Source organism: Ascaphus truei, chromosome 2 (genome assembly GCF_040206685.1).
Source record: "Ascaphus truei isolate aAscTru1 chromosome 2, aAscTru1.hap1, whole genome shotgun sequence".
Taxonomy (NCBI): domain Eukaryota; kingdom Metazoa; phylum Chordata; class Amphibia; order Anura; family Ascaphidae; genus Ascaphus; species Ascaphus truei.
The window spans coordinates 97,385,221-97,401,547 of record NC_134484.1 but is presented as its reverse complement, the minus strand read 5'-3'; the positions used below and the strand labels follow the sequence as shown (position 1 = coordinate 97,401,547).

Sequence of the window (16,327 nt, the reverse complement as noted above, 5' to 3'; positions counted from 1 at the left end):
GATACCTGCAAAACTATATCACAGACCCGCGAGACCCACAGACCTCCGAGCGCCAGAGCAGTCTGGCTGACTCGTGGTGGTGTCACGTCAGCACAACGGTCCTCAGATGCGCAGTTTATGGCGCCCCACTGATGTGGTTTTGGCGCGAAATGTGGATCCTATATAGGTAAGCTTATTTGTTGTCTTAATCACACCTTGATAAAGTTCCATGGCATGAAATGCGTTGGTGCGTTTGTTTCTTTCACTTTTTTGTGAGCTGATGAATTAAATCCTTTTTACTTTTATTCTGGAGTTGCCCTCTGATTATTTTTTCCTTGGAAGATCCTTTTTTCTGCTGTGCTCCTTTGCTCCACATCACTTGTTGCTGCTTCTACCTTGCAGGATTGCACGCTTCGGAACACTGCAACACTGGACCCATTCTGGATACCCCCAAGGGCAGGAAATGGGCCTCAGCCCTTATATATATACCTAAAGTCCTATTGTTGGGGAGCTTTATACATAGAGAGGGGTCTAAATACAAAGGCCCCTGGTTGTGGTAGTCAAGTGGACTCTGCTAGGTCATTTGTCCCCCCTGTATATGAACATTGAGCTGCTATGGACGTTTACAGTGTGCCAATTATTGTTATATTCAGAGGACACACTGACATATGAGCACCATTTCTCTGCAATCTGTCTGCTGAAGCTGAAACAAAATATGCGAGCTCTAGAAAGTGACAAGAAATTTGTGGAATAGCTCCTGGATGTTGGTAATGGAAAAACAGGCGATACTGTAACATTACCCTCATTCTGCTATCTAGAAAATCAAGATAGTTGCGCAACTATACAGTGACATTGAACTTTCTACGGTTACTCCTAAACAATGCAAAGGAAGAGCAATACTGAGTGTTACAAATGAAGACTCTCTCTTCATCTCAACAAATGGTCATTAAGGGTCATCCCTTAAGGTTGGAGGAAAGGAGATTTTACCAGCAACAAAGGAAAGGGTTCTGTATAGTAAGAGCAGTTAAAATGTGGAATTCATTACCCATGGAGACTGTGATGGCAGATAGAATAGATTTGTTCAAAAAAATTGGACATCTTTTGAGAAAGGAAAGGTATATAGGGATATACCAAATAAGTAAACATGGGAAGGATGTAGAAGTGATAAACCTGTTGTGGCGCTAAGGTAAGGGGTGGCCTATAGGAATAGGTAGGTTCGTGGATAAAGTCCTCTTCTTTTGAATGATGACCTCAAGAGAAGGAAGACAAAACATACAAAACACTGCAATAGTGCATTACCCAAGGACTATATATGGTAAATGAACAGAGCAATTTATTATAATAACAATGAAAAAAATAAAATGGCATACATAAGTATATCAAGTGTAAAACATCTCGGTGCGGCTGCACCTGAATGAATAAAACTTGCTCCGCCGTGAGAAAAATTGGAATCCTACTCACCAGAGGTGGCTAGGACATGCGCATTTGGTTTTTGGTTGACACCGCTCGCCGTGGGGTGAAGTACATCAGCAACTCGAGGAGATCCGCCTTCCGTGCTTGGAGTCAGCTGCTGCCAGAGTCTCATCGATCGGCTCATCTGCTGACGTCACCTCTGGTATCTTGCTGCTACGGTGTCCCTGCTGTGCAAAAAAACGTCCAACGCATTTTGAAACTCCTAATTGTGGGTTTCTTTCTATCCCTGATGAAGAGAAGTATTCAGCCATATTGTGAGTGATAATACTGCTCATCAACGTGCATTAAGGAAGCATTCTTAAATAGTCTTACTCCAACCAGAAAGCCTCCTCGTGAACTGAAACTTAAAGTAGAAGCTGTTATCATGCTCCTTAGGAACCTAATACCATTGAGAGGACTATTTAATGGTACAATACTTACTTTTACTCTAATACAAAAACACATAATCCAAGCAAAAGTGATCGGTGATTCAAACTCAGACACGGTACTAATTCCAAGAATCCCACTCATTCCATTAGACACACATTTACTATTCAGTTTCAAAAGAAAACTGTTTCCCATACGATTGGCTTTTTGAATGATGATCAACAAGTCACAAGGCCAAACATTTGATAAAATATACATTTACCTACCTAAGCCTGTTTTAGTCATGAACAATTATATCTATCAAGAGTCAGACCATTTGATTCACTTACTGTTGTGTCAGAAAAGAACCCAGAAATTGACAATTTTCTTGTTAGAGAAATCTTTGATTAAAAAATATAAGTAAAAAAATTAATTAAATGCGTGAATGTTTAATTAAAAACTTTTCCGATCTCCTAGATCGGCGTATGTTACACCGAGTACAGCTAGTACTGTATATTTAACTTGTTTAAATATATAACATGGAGAAAGGAGGCTGTACGTGGAAGATCATTGGGGAGGCTTTCATCCAGCAGTGGATCGACAAGGGCCGAAGATGATGATGATATATATATATATAAAAAAAAGGGCGCTGTCTTTAATGTTGTTCATATATATATATATATATACAGTATATATTCAGTGCTCGACAAATAATGATAACCAGTCGCCCGTTGCGAGTGGATTTAGGCAGCTGGCGACCCGTGCTGCAGCTCAATGAATTCCCCTGCTCGTGCCAATTTTTTTTTTATTTTTTAAATAAATAAATAATCCCCCTCCCTGATTGGGTTAAAAAAAAGTTAAAAAAAATGGCGGCAAATCCTGTGGTCCCGGCGCGCGTGCACAGGGCAAGCAGAGTGTCCTGCTATTTGCGCTGCCTGTTCCCCCCAGCAACCCAGAATCCCCCGCATCCCTCCCCCCCCCCACTCCCCACGTGGGACGGAGGGGGAAGCCCAAACCAAGCCCCGCGCGCAACCCAGCCCCCCCCCTCCGCTCCCCACATGGGACGGAGGGGGAAGCCCAAAACAAGCGCCGCGCGCGATCCAGCCCCCCCCCACACCCTCCCCCCTCCGCTCCCCACGTGGGACGGAGGGGGAAGCCCAAAACAAGCGCCGCACGCGATCCAGCCCCCCCCCCACACCCTCCCCCCTCCGCTCCCCACGTGGGACGGAGGGGGAAGCCCAAAACAAGCGCGATCCAGCCCCCCCGCACCCTCCGCTCCCCACGTGGGACGGAGGGGGAAGTGCCAACCCAGCTTCCCCCGTGCGCGCCTCCTGCGCCAGTCCGCCTCCTGCCCATGATCTCCCCCTAATCACCTGCCCCCGATCCTCGCTTGCTGCCCGGGGGTGTCCGGGGAGCGTGCTGCGGCGTCGGCCGCTTCGGGGGGGGGGGAGGGGCTGGCTGGGGGACCTGCTTCTGCTGCTGCTGAGGCCCACGCTGCGCTGTGTGTCCCATGTCTTGGAGAGGCACCCCAGCCATGTGGAGGGCCCACTGCCCTGCGGAGACCCCACTGCTGCCACGTGTGACCCGGTGAGTGTGTGAGTGACAGACTGAGTGTCTGTGAGTGTGTGAGTGTGCCTGTGTGTCTGTGAGTGTGCCTGTGAGTGTGTCAGTGTGCCTGTGTGTCTGTCAGTGTGCCTGTGTGTCTGTCAGTGTGCCTGTGTGTCTGTCAGTGTGCCTGTGTGTCTGTCAGTGTGCCTGTGTGTCTGTCAGTGTGCCTGTGTGTCTGTCTGTGTGCCTGTGTGTCTGTCTGTGTGCCTGTGTGTCTGTCTGTGAGTGTGCCTGTGTGTCTGTGAGTGTGCCTGTGTGTGTGTGTGTCTGTGAGTGTGCCTGTGTGTCTGTGAGTGTGCCTGTGTGTCTGTGAGTGTGCCTGTGTGTCTGTGAGTGTGCCTGTGTGTCTGTGAGTGTGCCTGTGTGTCTGTCAGTGTGCCTGTGTGTCTGTGAGTGTGCCTGTGTGTCTGTGAGTGTGCCTGTGTGTCTGTGAGTGTGCCTGTGTGTCTGTGAGTGTGCCTGTGTGTCTGTGAGTGTGCCTGTGTGTCTGTGAGTGTTCCTGTGTGTCTGTGAGTGTGCCTGTGTGTCTGTGAGTGTGCCTGTGTGTCTGTGAGTGTGCCTGTGTGTGCCTGTGTGTCTGTCAGTGTGCCTGTGTGTCTGTCAGTGTGCCTGTGTGTCTGTCAGTGTGCCTGTGTGTCTGTGAGTGTGCCTGTGTGCCTGTGTGTCTGTCAGTGTGCCTGTGTGTCTGTCAGTGTGCCTGTGTGTCTGTCAGTGTGCCTGTGTGTCTGTCAGTGTGCCTGTGTGTCTGTCAGTGTGCCTGTCTGTGTGTCTGTCAGTGTGCCTGTCTGTGTGTCTGTGTGCCTGTCTGTGTGTGTCTGTTTGTGTGTGTGTGTGTGTGAGTGTCTCTGAGTGTGTGTCTGTGAGTCTTCTGCGTGAGTGTGTCTCTGCGTGAGTGTCTGCGTGAGTGTGTCTCTGCGTGTCTGTGAGTGTCTGAGTGAGAGTGAGTGTGTGTCTGTGAGTGTCACCCTCTCCCTGTGTCGCCCTCGCCTTCTCCCTGTCGCCCTCTCCCTGTGTCGCCCTCACCCTCTCTCTGTCTTTGTCTCTCATTCTCTCTGTGTGTGTTCTGTGTCTCTCTTTTTTGTCTCTCATTTTTGTGTGTCTCTCATTTTTGTGTCTCTCATTTTTGTGTGTCTCTCATTTTTGTGTGTCTCTCATTTTTGTGTGTCTCTCTATTTTTGTGTGTCTCTCTTTTTCTGTGTGTGTCTCTCTTTTTCTGTGTGTCTCTCTTTTTCTGTGTGTGTCTCTCTTTTTCTGTGTGTGTCTCTCTTTTTCTGTGTGTGTCTCTCTTTTTCTGTGTGTGTCTCTCTTTTTCTGTGTGTGTCTCTCTTTTTCTATGTGTGTCTCTCTTTTTCTGTGTGTCTCTCTCTTTTTCTGTGTGTCTCTCTCTGTCTCTCTCTATCTGTCTCTCTCTGTCTCTCTCTCTCTGTCTGTCTCTCTCTATCTGTCTCTCCCTATCTGTCTCTCTCTATCTGTCTCTCTCTATCTGTCTCTCTCTATCTGTCTCTCTCTATCTGTCTCTCTCTATCTGTCTCTCTCTTTCTGTCTCTCTCTGTCTCTCTCTATCTGTCTCTCTCTATCTGTCTCTCTCTATCTGTCTTTCTCTATCTGTCTCTCTCTATCTGTCTTTCTCTATCTGTCTCTCTGGCCGAGTCCATAGAAGGACAGGCCGCGCTGAGCCGTGCGGACGCTCCGCGCTGATCCCCTGCATACTCAATGAGGATGCCTTGGGAGGGGGCTCACGCGAGCGTCCGCAGGCGTGCTGAGGCGCTGGAGTTTTCAGCCGACAGCCAAGCTGTTTTTCAGAGCACTGTCGGCTGAAAACATCCAATCAGCGCGGAGCAGCGTCAATGTCACGGCGCCTTGACGTCTCTTTATCTGTCTCTCTCTGTCTCTCTCTCTGTCTCTCTCTCTCCCACTCTCTGTCTCTCTCTCTCTCCCACTCTCTCTCTCTGTCTCTCCCACTCTCTCTCTGTCTCTCTCTCTCTCCCACTCTCTCTCTCTGTCTCTCCCACTCTCTCTCTGTCTCTCCCACTCTCTCTCTGTCTTTCCCACTCTCTCTCTGTCTCTCCCACTCTCTCTCTGTCTCTCCCACTCTCTCTCTGTCTCTCCCACTCTCTCTCTGTCTCTCCCACTCTCTCTCTGTCTCTCCCACTCTCTCTCTGTCTCTCCCATTCTCTCTCTGTCTCTCCCACTCTCTCTCCCACTCTCTCACTCTCTCTCCCACTCTCTCACTCTCTCTCCCACTCTCTCACTCTCTCTCCCACTCTCTCACTCTTCCACTCTCTCTCCCACTCTCTCACTCTTCCACTCTCTCTCCCACTCTCTCTCTCTCCCACTCTCTCTCTCTTCCACTCTCTCTCTCTCCCACTCTCTCTCCCGCTCTCTCTCTCTCCCGCTCTCTCGCTCTCTCCCCCACACACTCTCGCTCTCTCCCCCACACACTCTCGCTCTCTCCCCCACACACTCTCGCTCTCTCCCCCACACACTCTCGCTCTCTCCCCCACACACTCTCGCTCTCTCCCCCACACACTCTCGCTCTCTCCCCCACACACTCTCGCTCTCTCCCCCACACACTCTCGCTCTCTCCCCCACACACTCTCACACTCTGGATCTGGATATCTTAACTGCCCTATACTACACTGAAATATCCTATTCTGCTTTCTTCCAGATCTGACTCAAGCTTCACACGGAAGACATCGAACCCCACTAACCCAGAAGACAGGTAACGAACACCTCCCCTCCAATGTATAACATTGCGGGAATGAGGGTACCTGGACTTTGAGGGTCTGCGGATCAGGTAAGATCCCAGACGGGATTGCTGCTTTAAATATTGTGAAGCGGGGGCATCCAGACACTAGTTAAGGGGTGCAGGAAACTAGTCATTCACATCTGGCTTTTTTTTTCTAGATTCGACATTTATACACACACACACACACACACACACACCAAGGACTAATTGTAGTATAATGTAATACAATAAATAAACTAATATCAAAAACGAATGTTCTTACTAGGAATTTATTCAATTTATTTAATTTATGGCTTTTTTTAAAATGCGTGGCTGGGGGCGGGACTAGAGGCGGGGTTGGGGGCGGGACTAGGGGCGGGACTAGGTGGCGAGTAGATTTTTTGGTTCGGCGAGTAGATTTTTGGGTGATTTGTCAAGCACTGTATATATATATATATATATATATATATATATATATATATATATGAACAATATTTAATATTAATATTTTATTAATTATTTATTTATTAATATTATATTTAATATTGTTCATATATATATATATATATATATATATATATGAACAATATTAAAGACAGCGCCCTTTTCACACCACACCCAAATGGCTGCAGTGCTGGTGACGTGTGGCAAGATGTTGCACCAAATAGCAAGATGTTGCACCAAATATCGGTAATCAATATTATACGTTACATGAAATTCATCAGTGATTGCCTATACAGAAAAAATTAATTAGTTAAAATGAGAAAAAAAAAATTATGAAGTATGCTTCCCAAAAAATGAACAATAAAAAATATAAAAAATGCAAAAAATCAAAAAATCAGAAAATAATGATTGAAAAAAATTGACACTCGTATGTCAAAGGACTAAAGAAAAAAAGATATATTGATTACTGGCAAAAACCATGTATAAAATATATATAAATGAAAAATATATAAAAAAATCACATATTAAAAAATGTACAATACATATGAATACTTAAGTCCAGTCGTAGAGCGGAGGTGACCGTGGAGTCTTCAGTTGGTGCATGGGCTGGTCCCATAATATGCCTTATTTTATCAGACAAATTGTAAGTGTGCAATTGTCTTGTCCGTGATTTATTAAATTGTTCATCTGATTTTACACAAGGATCGGGCGCTTTTTCTCTTTTCTTTTCTCTAATATATATATATTTATTTACATTCAAAACGTGTCTGTTAGATCCAGAGCCACAGAGGTCTGTATACTTAGGACTCATTACATCAAGTTACCAAAATCAGTACCGGGCATTATTTTCCTTCAGGTTAATGCAATGCTAATTATATGCATCATGTGCATAACGACAACAGTTGTTGGATGAGCGAGTGAATGGAAGTCTTTTTAGCCACTTCCAGTGTGTGTTTGTCTATTTTTCCCCCCCCGTGTTTTCTCTCCCCACAGGACAAACACCTTGATTATTCTGATGAAGCTTTGAGGGTACCTTTATGCCATCCCAACTTAGATCTGCCAGATGTTTTAACTACTGTAGTTAGGTAAAGCTACCATCTTGGAATTACAGGTTTTTTTTTTTAGGTGATAAATCTCATTGACCGGATTCTTAATACAAAATATTAATTGTATTATTTTGCAACTTGTACAACATTGTCAGAGAATTTGCTTGCACCATTTCAGAGAAGTTTAATGTGTAAAATGAAATTAAATTGGTAACTACGAAAACAAACACTGCAGAACAACAACTTGTAGGTTTACTTTGACATAGATGGCAGTGATAATTATTCACCGCATAATAGGTTTTTGATTGTTTTTTTCACAAAGTAAAATCTTATCTTGTACGGGGTATAACTAGAAGATTCTACAAAATATTCCAAATCACTCAATTTGTTGCAGATCCTTTTCAGTTTCATTGACTTACTTCAGAAAAAAAATCAATGAATTAATTTGCATACATGATGCTTTATTGTTGTACTATAATCATTGTTCTTTTTGAGTTGAAACCTCTGTATATGATGTTTTCATAAACCATAGACTGCATCCTTATCAGTACCGGGATTGTTAATTTCTGCAGATGATACTGTATTTAATGTGCTGAGTACACTATTATTTCTACATGAATCCAAATGGATGATAAATTGGAATACAGGTATAACATCAATATGGGATTATTACATATAGCGTCTATTTTTTTTTTTTACAGTTTCTTGCTTTGTCACAATTAAACTGCAAGGTCTGGAGTTACCCATGCCTATAAAAAAGTACTGTGCCTAATGTATAAATGATTTCATACATGCTGTAGATCTCAGACATGAAGTAATACGTATTGGGTTACTTGGTAACATTAATGCAGTTTGCTTAATACAGTACATACTGGAGCCAAACTGTTTATCTATATCTGTCTGTTTTGCCTGATGATATTTTTGGTGTTTCATACAAGTTACATAAGTGTATTGTATCATTATTTTGCTACTCGGATCGTACAGTTTTCATTAAAAAAAATATTATGAGAATGTTGTCAAAATTGGCTGTACCTCATCGCCTAGTACCTATAACATCCAAAGGGGCCCAATTTACAGGATTCAGCTTCTCATGTTACTATCTTTTAATACTAATTTCTTTGCCTATATTATGTGCATACCTAAGGAACATCAGACCTATCATAATGAATGCAGCTAGTATTTTAAGTAAGTAGTATGTAAGCAGTAATACATTCTTCAAGAAAAATAGCCAAAAGCCCACAGATAATCCCCCCCCCCCCCCAAAAAAAGGAAGATCCACCTGGGGACCAAAACATTTAGCAACGTATTTGATTAAAATACAAGAAGTTACACTTGCTTTATGGGCTGGCCTTGTGTGGCCTTATACTTGATATGCCACTATCCTATCTTGCTACTATAGCAAGTTATGTGACTCACATTTTCGCATTTTATTTAATAATAATATAATAATAATAGCATGTTCTTGTATAGCGCAGCGCTTTACAGAGACATTTTGCAGGCACAGGTCCCTGCCCCGTGGAGCTTACAATCTATGTTTTTGGTGCCTGAGGCACAGTGAGATAAAGTGACTTGCCCAAGGTCACAAGGAGCTGACACCAGAAATTGAACTGGCTCCCCTGCTTCAAACTCTCAGTGCCAGTCAGTGTCTTTTACTCACTGAGCCACTCCCTCTCCCTAGTGATGGAATGTGTTAGGATTTCTTTTTAATTTCTCAATTTTTACAAAAATGATCAATATATTGAAATTGAGGAATCTCAAAAATGATGTAAGTAGCTAGGCAATTTTGAGCACAATTGGGCAACTTAAGATGAAAATGTTTAATTCTGGGACTTTGCTTCTATTGTTTCCTTATTCTTTGCAATATCATTCTTAGGTACTTATTTTATATTAGCCACGGCAGTCGATGGGGCTATTTTAGTCTGAAATTGCCCAGTGAAATCAATATAAAAGTAATAGCTTTAATATTAACAGTACTTGTTTTTTTTTTATATAATAATACAGTAAATAAGCTAACATATTCTAGTAGTATGCATTTTTACTCTTTCTTGCCATTTAAGGTACAGCATGCTTTTTTTCATTGGCAATTTTTCAGACTACATTTAATTGATGATGTGGTCTTCAGAAATTCCGTGTGTAAAGCAGTCCCTGATGGCTGTTCATATACACATAGTAATAATTAGGGGAAAAGGCAGCACATTTGTACAACTCTAGGCAGATTTTACACACCCATTTATTGCCCTTTTGTTTCTAATTATTCCTTTACCAGTCACCTAACTTCTTAATTTCCATGTCAGGAAGTGCATTTCTCCCATGTGCACTTCCTTGTCAATGCCTATAAATAGCCAAGTGCTACTCATAAAAATAAGTAAGCTCTCCAGTCCCATGTACAAGGTTCCAACACACTTAGAAATAAGGCCGTACATAGAACACACATTGATCATGGTAATATCTAAAGAATAAGATTCCTATCATATTAGCACATGCCATGTGTAAACGCAGTTACAAATATTTTAGTGAAACTATTCCAAATGCTTTTTTCTTTGAGGAGGTTGCATATTCTTGCCAATTACTTTTGCAGCTGTGCAAATAATATTTTGTCATCTGAACACTTCTAGAAAGGATCAACTGAACTACAGTTATAGGAGGTCAGAAGATCTGTAGATGGCTTAAAGGCCTAAAAGATTTATGAGGAAATGATCCATATTATATGACCTTTAGACCCAAATCTAAGCAGCACTTTCTCATACTGTATGGTGAATTAAGGAATGAATTAAGCAGAAAGGAGGAGATTAACAGAGAGATTTTGAGTTAATTTATTAAAGTCTCCTGGTTGCTAAACTAGAGCAAAACTAGTGGAAATATACTGCACTAGATTTATCAAAGAAGACAATCAAGTTCCTTTCAATGGGAAACTTTTTCTTTGGTAAATTTAGTGCAATTGTGTCGCAGTGTTGCAGCTGGCAGCAGGGCCACAGACAGCTTTCCCAGTGTCCAGGACTACAGTTTCCACTGGGGCCCTGTAACAGGGATTTATGACTGAGAGAAACTGCCTCTAAATTCAGCAGCGAGCTGGTTAATTGCACACAGGCAATCAACCAGATGCCACCTGGCTGATATGGACTCTGAGAAAAGCCTGATGTGAGAAATAGGAAAGAGATTCCTTAGCTCACAATTGGGCTGACATAAGGAGAAGGAGGACAGACCAGAGATTTCCTTAGCCCACACCTGGGCTGAACTAAGGAAAAGATGATGTCTTGATGCACACTGAAGGACTGTATGCTGATAGCAACACAAGGGGACAAGACCTCTATACCTGGACACAGAGAGTGCCATAGCACACAAGGATGCTAACCCAGGGGAACAGAGAGGCCTTCCCCTACAGCTACAACAACAGAAACAGACAAGTGACTTTCTTGTTATATTATGTGATACCATCACTGTCCTCTAGGGGCTGAATAGGGCAGCTATAGGACTTTTGCAGCACATAGAGTTAATCTTCCCTAGAGAAAAGCAGCAGCTGAAGCTAATCAGCCTGGTCTGAATGAACTGAATGAAGAAGTGTTGTAAAAGACACAGGAAGCTGCCATACAGATAGACTGTTTTCCCCAGAGAAGGGGAGGGGCGGGGGGAGATAGAGGTGCTCCCCAGCTGCGGAAGCTGATTACAGAGGACCTACAGAGGAGTTTCACCTGTATGTTGGCGGCCTTGGGATAATCCACCTCTCACCCCGTTTTTTCTTACACTCCCTCATCACTTTTTCCTCCCCCCTCTCTTTCGTCTCCAGCTCTCCCACTCCCCCTCTCACCGTCCTTCCCCATACTCAATAACCCCCTTTCCAACATATACACACACAATAAGCCCGTCCCCAAATACACACACAATAAGCCTCCATCCCTAAACACACACACACACACAAAATAAGCCTGAAGACATACACACAAGCAAACACAATAAGACCCCCATCCCAAATATACACACACCCAATAAGCCACCCTCCCCAAATACACACACATACACACACAGTAAGCCCCCTTCCAAAATACACACAGACACACATAATCCCCCTCCCCAAGTACACACACACACACATACACACGCACACACACACAATAATCCCCCTATCCCAAATACACACAGACACACAATAAGCATATCTCCCCAAATACACACACACCCACACACACACACACACACGATAACCCCCCCTCCCAAATACTCACACATAACAAGCCCCCCTCACCAAATACACACACGCATAGTAAGCCTCCCTCCCCAAATACACACACAATAAGCCCACTCCCCAAACACAATAAGCCTCCCTCCGCAAACCCACACATAATAAGCTCCCCTCTGTAAACACACACACAATAAGCCCCCCTCCCCAAACACACACACAATAATCCCCCCTCCACAAACACACACAATAAGTCCCCCTCGCCAAACACACACACCCACACACGCACATGTGCACGCACACATACCCTTGGGGGGGAAGGGGCCTGGGGCATTTTGGCTTACCTAGGAGTGCACAGAAGGACCCTGCAGGCCCCCGGAAGCCCTTCAAAGGGCCTGGGGAAGGGAGGGATAGATGGGCGGTTCTGAGAGAAGGGGAGGCCCTTCAGTCCTGCAGGAGAGAAGGGAAGGACAGATGGGGGTGGAAGCCCAAAAAAGGGAGGGCCCTTCTTGTCTGCAGTGAGGAAGCTGTATAGTTGTCGGCAGGCGGGCCGGGCCCCTAGACTGGCTGGGCCCTGGACAACAGTCCCAGCTGTTACCCCCTGTCAGCGACCCTGCCTGGCTGCATTTTCCATAAGTCTGGCAAAATCTGTATAGCTGAGAATTCCCCCTCGCACACCTCCACCCCCAAAAAGAGACACAATTCATGACTATATTATTAGAAAACTGGAGCAAAACAGCCTGTTACTTTTACTTTGATGCTATCAGAGGCAAGATGAAAATAAATGATGAAAATTAATCTTAATGGGTACTATGCCCTAAGATCATATTTGAATTTTTCTTGTGCATCAAACTTTTACTGCTAAAAAGTAGTACAAGCCATCATAAAACGTATGTTCTATGAATGAAGGTCGTTATGAGACTTCATGTATATGATGCATAGTTTGCTGTTTAAAAGTTTAATGCATTGGGTCATAATACCTGATTGATACAATTAAAATGAAATCGTGATTTTTTTTATATTATAACTAGTATTAGTAAATATAAATTATTAGTGTAATATTATTTATTACAACAATATTGTAAAAATAATACGTTTTGTTGAGCTACTGTATATAATGTAACATCTGTGCTGCGTTAATCGTAAACATGAGAAGGATGTTCATCCAGGGAGAGATCTGATCACCATTATTGGAGTCAGGAAGACATTTTTTTCCCTTATGAGACAGCATTGGATAATGTTACACTGAGGTTTTTGTTTGCCTTCCTCCAGATCAAAATACTGTAAATACAAATATAGGATAAGCATTTGTCATCTAAATTTAACATAGGTTGAACTTGATAGACATATGGCATTTTCCAATCTCATCTAATATGCATGTAACTGTTAATTTTTCTTATGTAACCCCCTTTAGGGATTACTGGAACCTTTAGGGGTTAACTGTGTGGGCACACACAGAGTAACACATTTTCCCTATCACATGATGCTGGGGTAACGCAGCAGAAGTTAAGCCCCGCCTTCTTCTGCCTGGAGACAGTGACATCATGCTAGGCTATAAATAGAAAGGGGGCAGCTTCTGGAAATCAGATCCCAGGAGGAGTTGAAGAAGAAGAATCTCACTGTTTATAATTATGCAAATCTCCACATATCAGACTTACATAACTTTAACATTACAATTGTGTCCTGCTTGTTTCTCCGGCTCCACTCAACAAAAGTGCGGACATCAATCGTTTTGTTTGGAATATATATTCAAGATATAATCAATATACATCCCATTTAACTCAAAGCAACTCTTTGTGTTGTTATTCACACCTGTATTTTCACAGGAATATGCTATAGAGATGTGTTTGCAATTCGGCGCCTGTAAAATAGATGACAAAGTGAATGTCTTTGCCTATGGGAGGATGCCACGCAGGCCATATCTGTATGTATGAAAACAGCTGCCTGTGGTAGTGTATCCCTTACAAAACAGCATTGTTTTATTACCTTGATCTCTCAAGACGTTATCAAAATTGTGGTTATTTTAGTTTTTTTTAACTAAAAATAAATTTTCAATGCGTGAATGCGTACTTACACATTGTCTTCCTTATTCCTTGGGACGCAGACTGCAGACAACTGTAGGTGGCAACTGCTTATAAACGACCCAAATGCTCCATCGTATATCTGATTTTTTCAGCTATTAATGAAAGAGCAGATAAGATGCAATCGTATCAGAAATATATGACTATATCATTCGCAATTATGAATACTTCAAAAATTCGCCTAACTATCATGGGTGGCAGAATTCTGTACGAAATGCCTTGCCAAATAATAATTGCTTTATTCACACGCCAATATACCCAGGGTGTAGACAAGATTTTTGGTCAGTGCACCCATATATTCTTGGTATGTTTGATGATGGCAATATAAGGAGAAGAAACGGGACAGAGCGATTGAATAATACAACTTCCCAATCTCGCAATATGACACCATCTGAGTATCCCCAAACTCATCCTACCGTGACTTCTATGGATCATTATGGGTACCTGTCTCAATGTCGTCTGCATCATGAAGGTTTCTAACGAAGGTACATTTCTTAAGTTTGTAGTAATTGGTTAATTGATTTTCCTACCACTTGTTAGAAGATAAAGTGAACTTCCTACAGTACTTTATTGTACTGTATATGCAAAACCTGGTCTATTGAGATGTGTTTAAATTAAAGAAATAAAGTAATACATTTTCGTTTTATATTTTGTTATTACCATATTTCGTTGATTCTAAGACGCACTTTTTTTCCCTTTTTACACATGACTGAAATAGGGACTGCGTCTTAGAATCGATGTACAAAAAAAAATGAAGGTCGTTATGAGACTTCATGTATATGATGCATAGTTTGTTGTTTAAAAGTTTAATGCATTGGGTCATAATACCTGATTGATACAATTAAAATGAAATCGTGATTTGTTTTATATTATAACTAGTATTAGTAAATATAAATTATTAGTGTAATATTATTTATTACAACAATATTGTAAAAATAATACGTTTTGTTGAGCTACTGTATATAATGTAACATCTGTGCTGCGTTAATCGTAAACATGAGAAGGATGTTCATCCAGAGAGAGATCTGATCACCATTATTGGAGTCAGGAAGACATTTTTTTCCCTTATGAGACAGCATTGGATAATGTTACACTGAGGTTTTTGTTTGCCTTCCTCCAGATCAAAATACTGTAAATACAAATATAGGATAAGCATTTGTCATCTAAATTTAACATAGGTTGAACTTGATAGACATATGGCATTTTCCAATCTCATCTAATATGCATGTAACTGTTAATTTTTCTTATGTAACCCCCTTTAGGGATTACTGGAACCTTTAGGGGTTAACTGTGTGGGCACACACAGAGTAACACATTTTCCCTATCACATGATGCTGGGGTAACGCAGCAGAAGTTAAGCCCCGCCTTCTTCTGCCTGGAGACAGTGACATCATGCTAGGATATAAATAGAAAGGGGGCAGCTTCTGGAAATCAGATCCCAGGAGGAGTTGAAGAAGAAGAATCTCACTGTTTATAATTATGCAAATCTCCACATATCAGACTTACATAACTTTAACATTACAATTGTGTCCTGCTTGTTTCTCCGGCTCCACTCAACAAAAGTGCGGACATCAATCGTTTTGTTTGGAATATATATTCAAGATATAATCAATATACATCCCATTTAACTCAAAGCAACTCTTTGTGTTGTTATTCACACCTGTATTTTCACAGGAATATGCTATAGAGATGTGTTTGCAATTCGGCGCCTGTAAAATAGATGACAAAGTGAATGTCTTTGCCTATGGGAGGATGCCACGCAGGCCATATCTGTATGTATGAAAACAGCTGCCTGTGGTAGTGTATCCCTTACAAAACAGCATTGTTTTATTACCTTGATCTCTCAAGACGTTATCAAAATTGTGGTTATTTTAGTTTTTTTTAACTAAAAATAAATTTTCAATGCGTGAATGCGTGCTTACACATTGTCTTCCTTATTCCTTGGGACGCAGACTGCAGACAACTGTAGGTGGCAACTGCTTATAAACGACCCAAATGCTCCATCGTATATCTGATTTTTTCAGCTATTAATGAAAGAGCAGATAAGATGCAATCGTATCAGAAATATATGACTATATCATTCGCAATTATGAATACTTCAAAAATTCGCCTAACTATCATGGGTGGCAGAATTCTGTACGAAATGCCTTGCCAAATAATAATTGCTTTATTCACACGCCAATATACCCAGGGTGTAGACAAGATTTTTGGTCAGTGCACCCATATATTCTTGGTATGTTTGATGATGGCAATATAAGGAGAAGAAACGGGACAGAGCGATTGAATAATACAACTTCCCAATCTCGCAATATGACACCATCTGAGTATCCCCAAACTCATCCTACCGTGACTTCTATGGATCATTATGGGTACCTGTCTCAATGTCGTCTGCATCATGAAGGTTTCTAACGAAGGTACATTTCTTAAGTTTGTAGTAATTGGTTAATTG

The 16,327-nt window shown here is 42.1% G+C and overlaps 1 long non-coding RNA gene across 2 annotated transcripts in view; it reads right to left on the bottom strand.

Moving 5' to 3' along the window:
* Nucleotides 1-1,346: 1,346 nt before the first annotated feature.
* LOC142483612 (uncharacterized) overlaps nucleotides 1,347-16,327 on the bottom strand; it is a 37,519-nt gene continuing 22,538 nt past the window's right edge. Inside the window, exons 2-4 of one of the 2 annotated variants that reach the window (XR_012797403.1) lie at nucleotides 15,801-15,902; nucleotides 13,872-13,973; nucleotides 1,347-1,678 (exon numbers count right to left, since the gene is read on the bottom strand). This is a non-coding gene — a long non-coding RNA (uncharacterized LOC142483612). The remainder of the gene's footprint in view (nucleotides 1,679-13,871; nucleotides 13,974-15,800; nucleotides 15,903-16,327) is intronic. The other variant, XR_012797401.1, reaches the window with a different exon arrangement.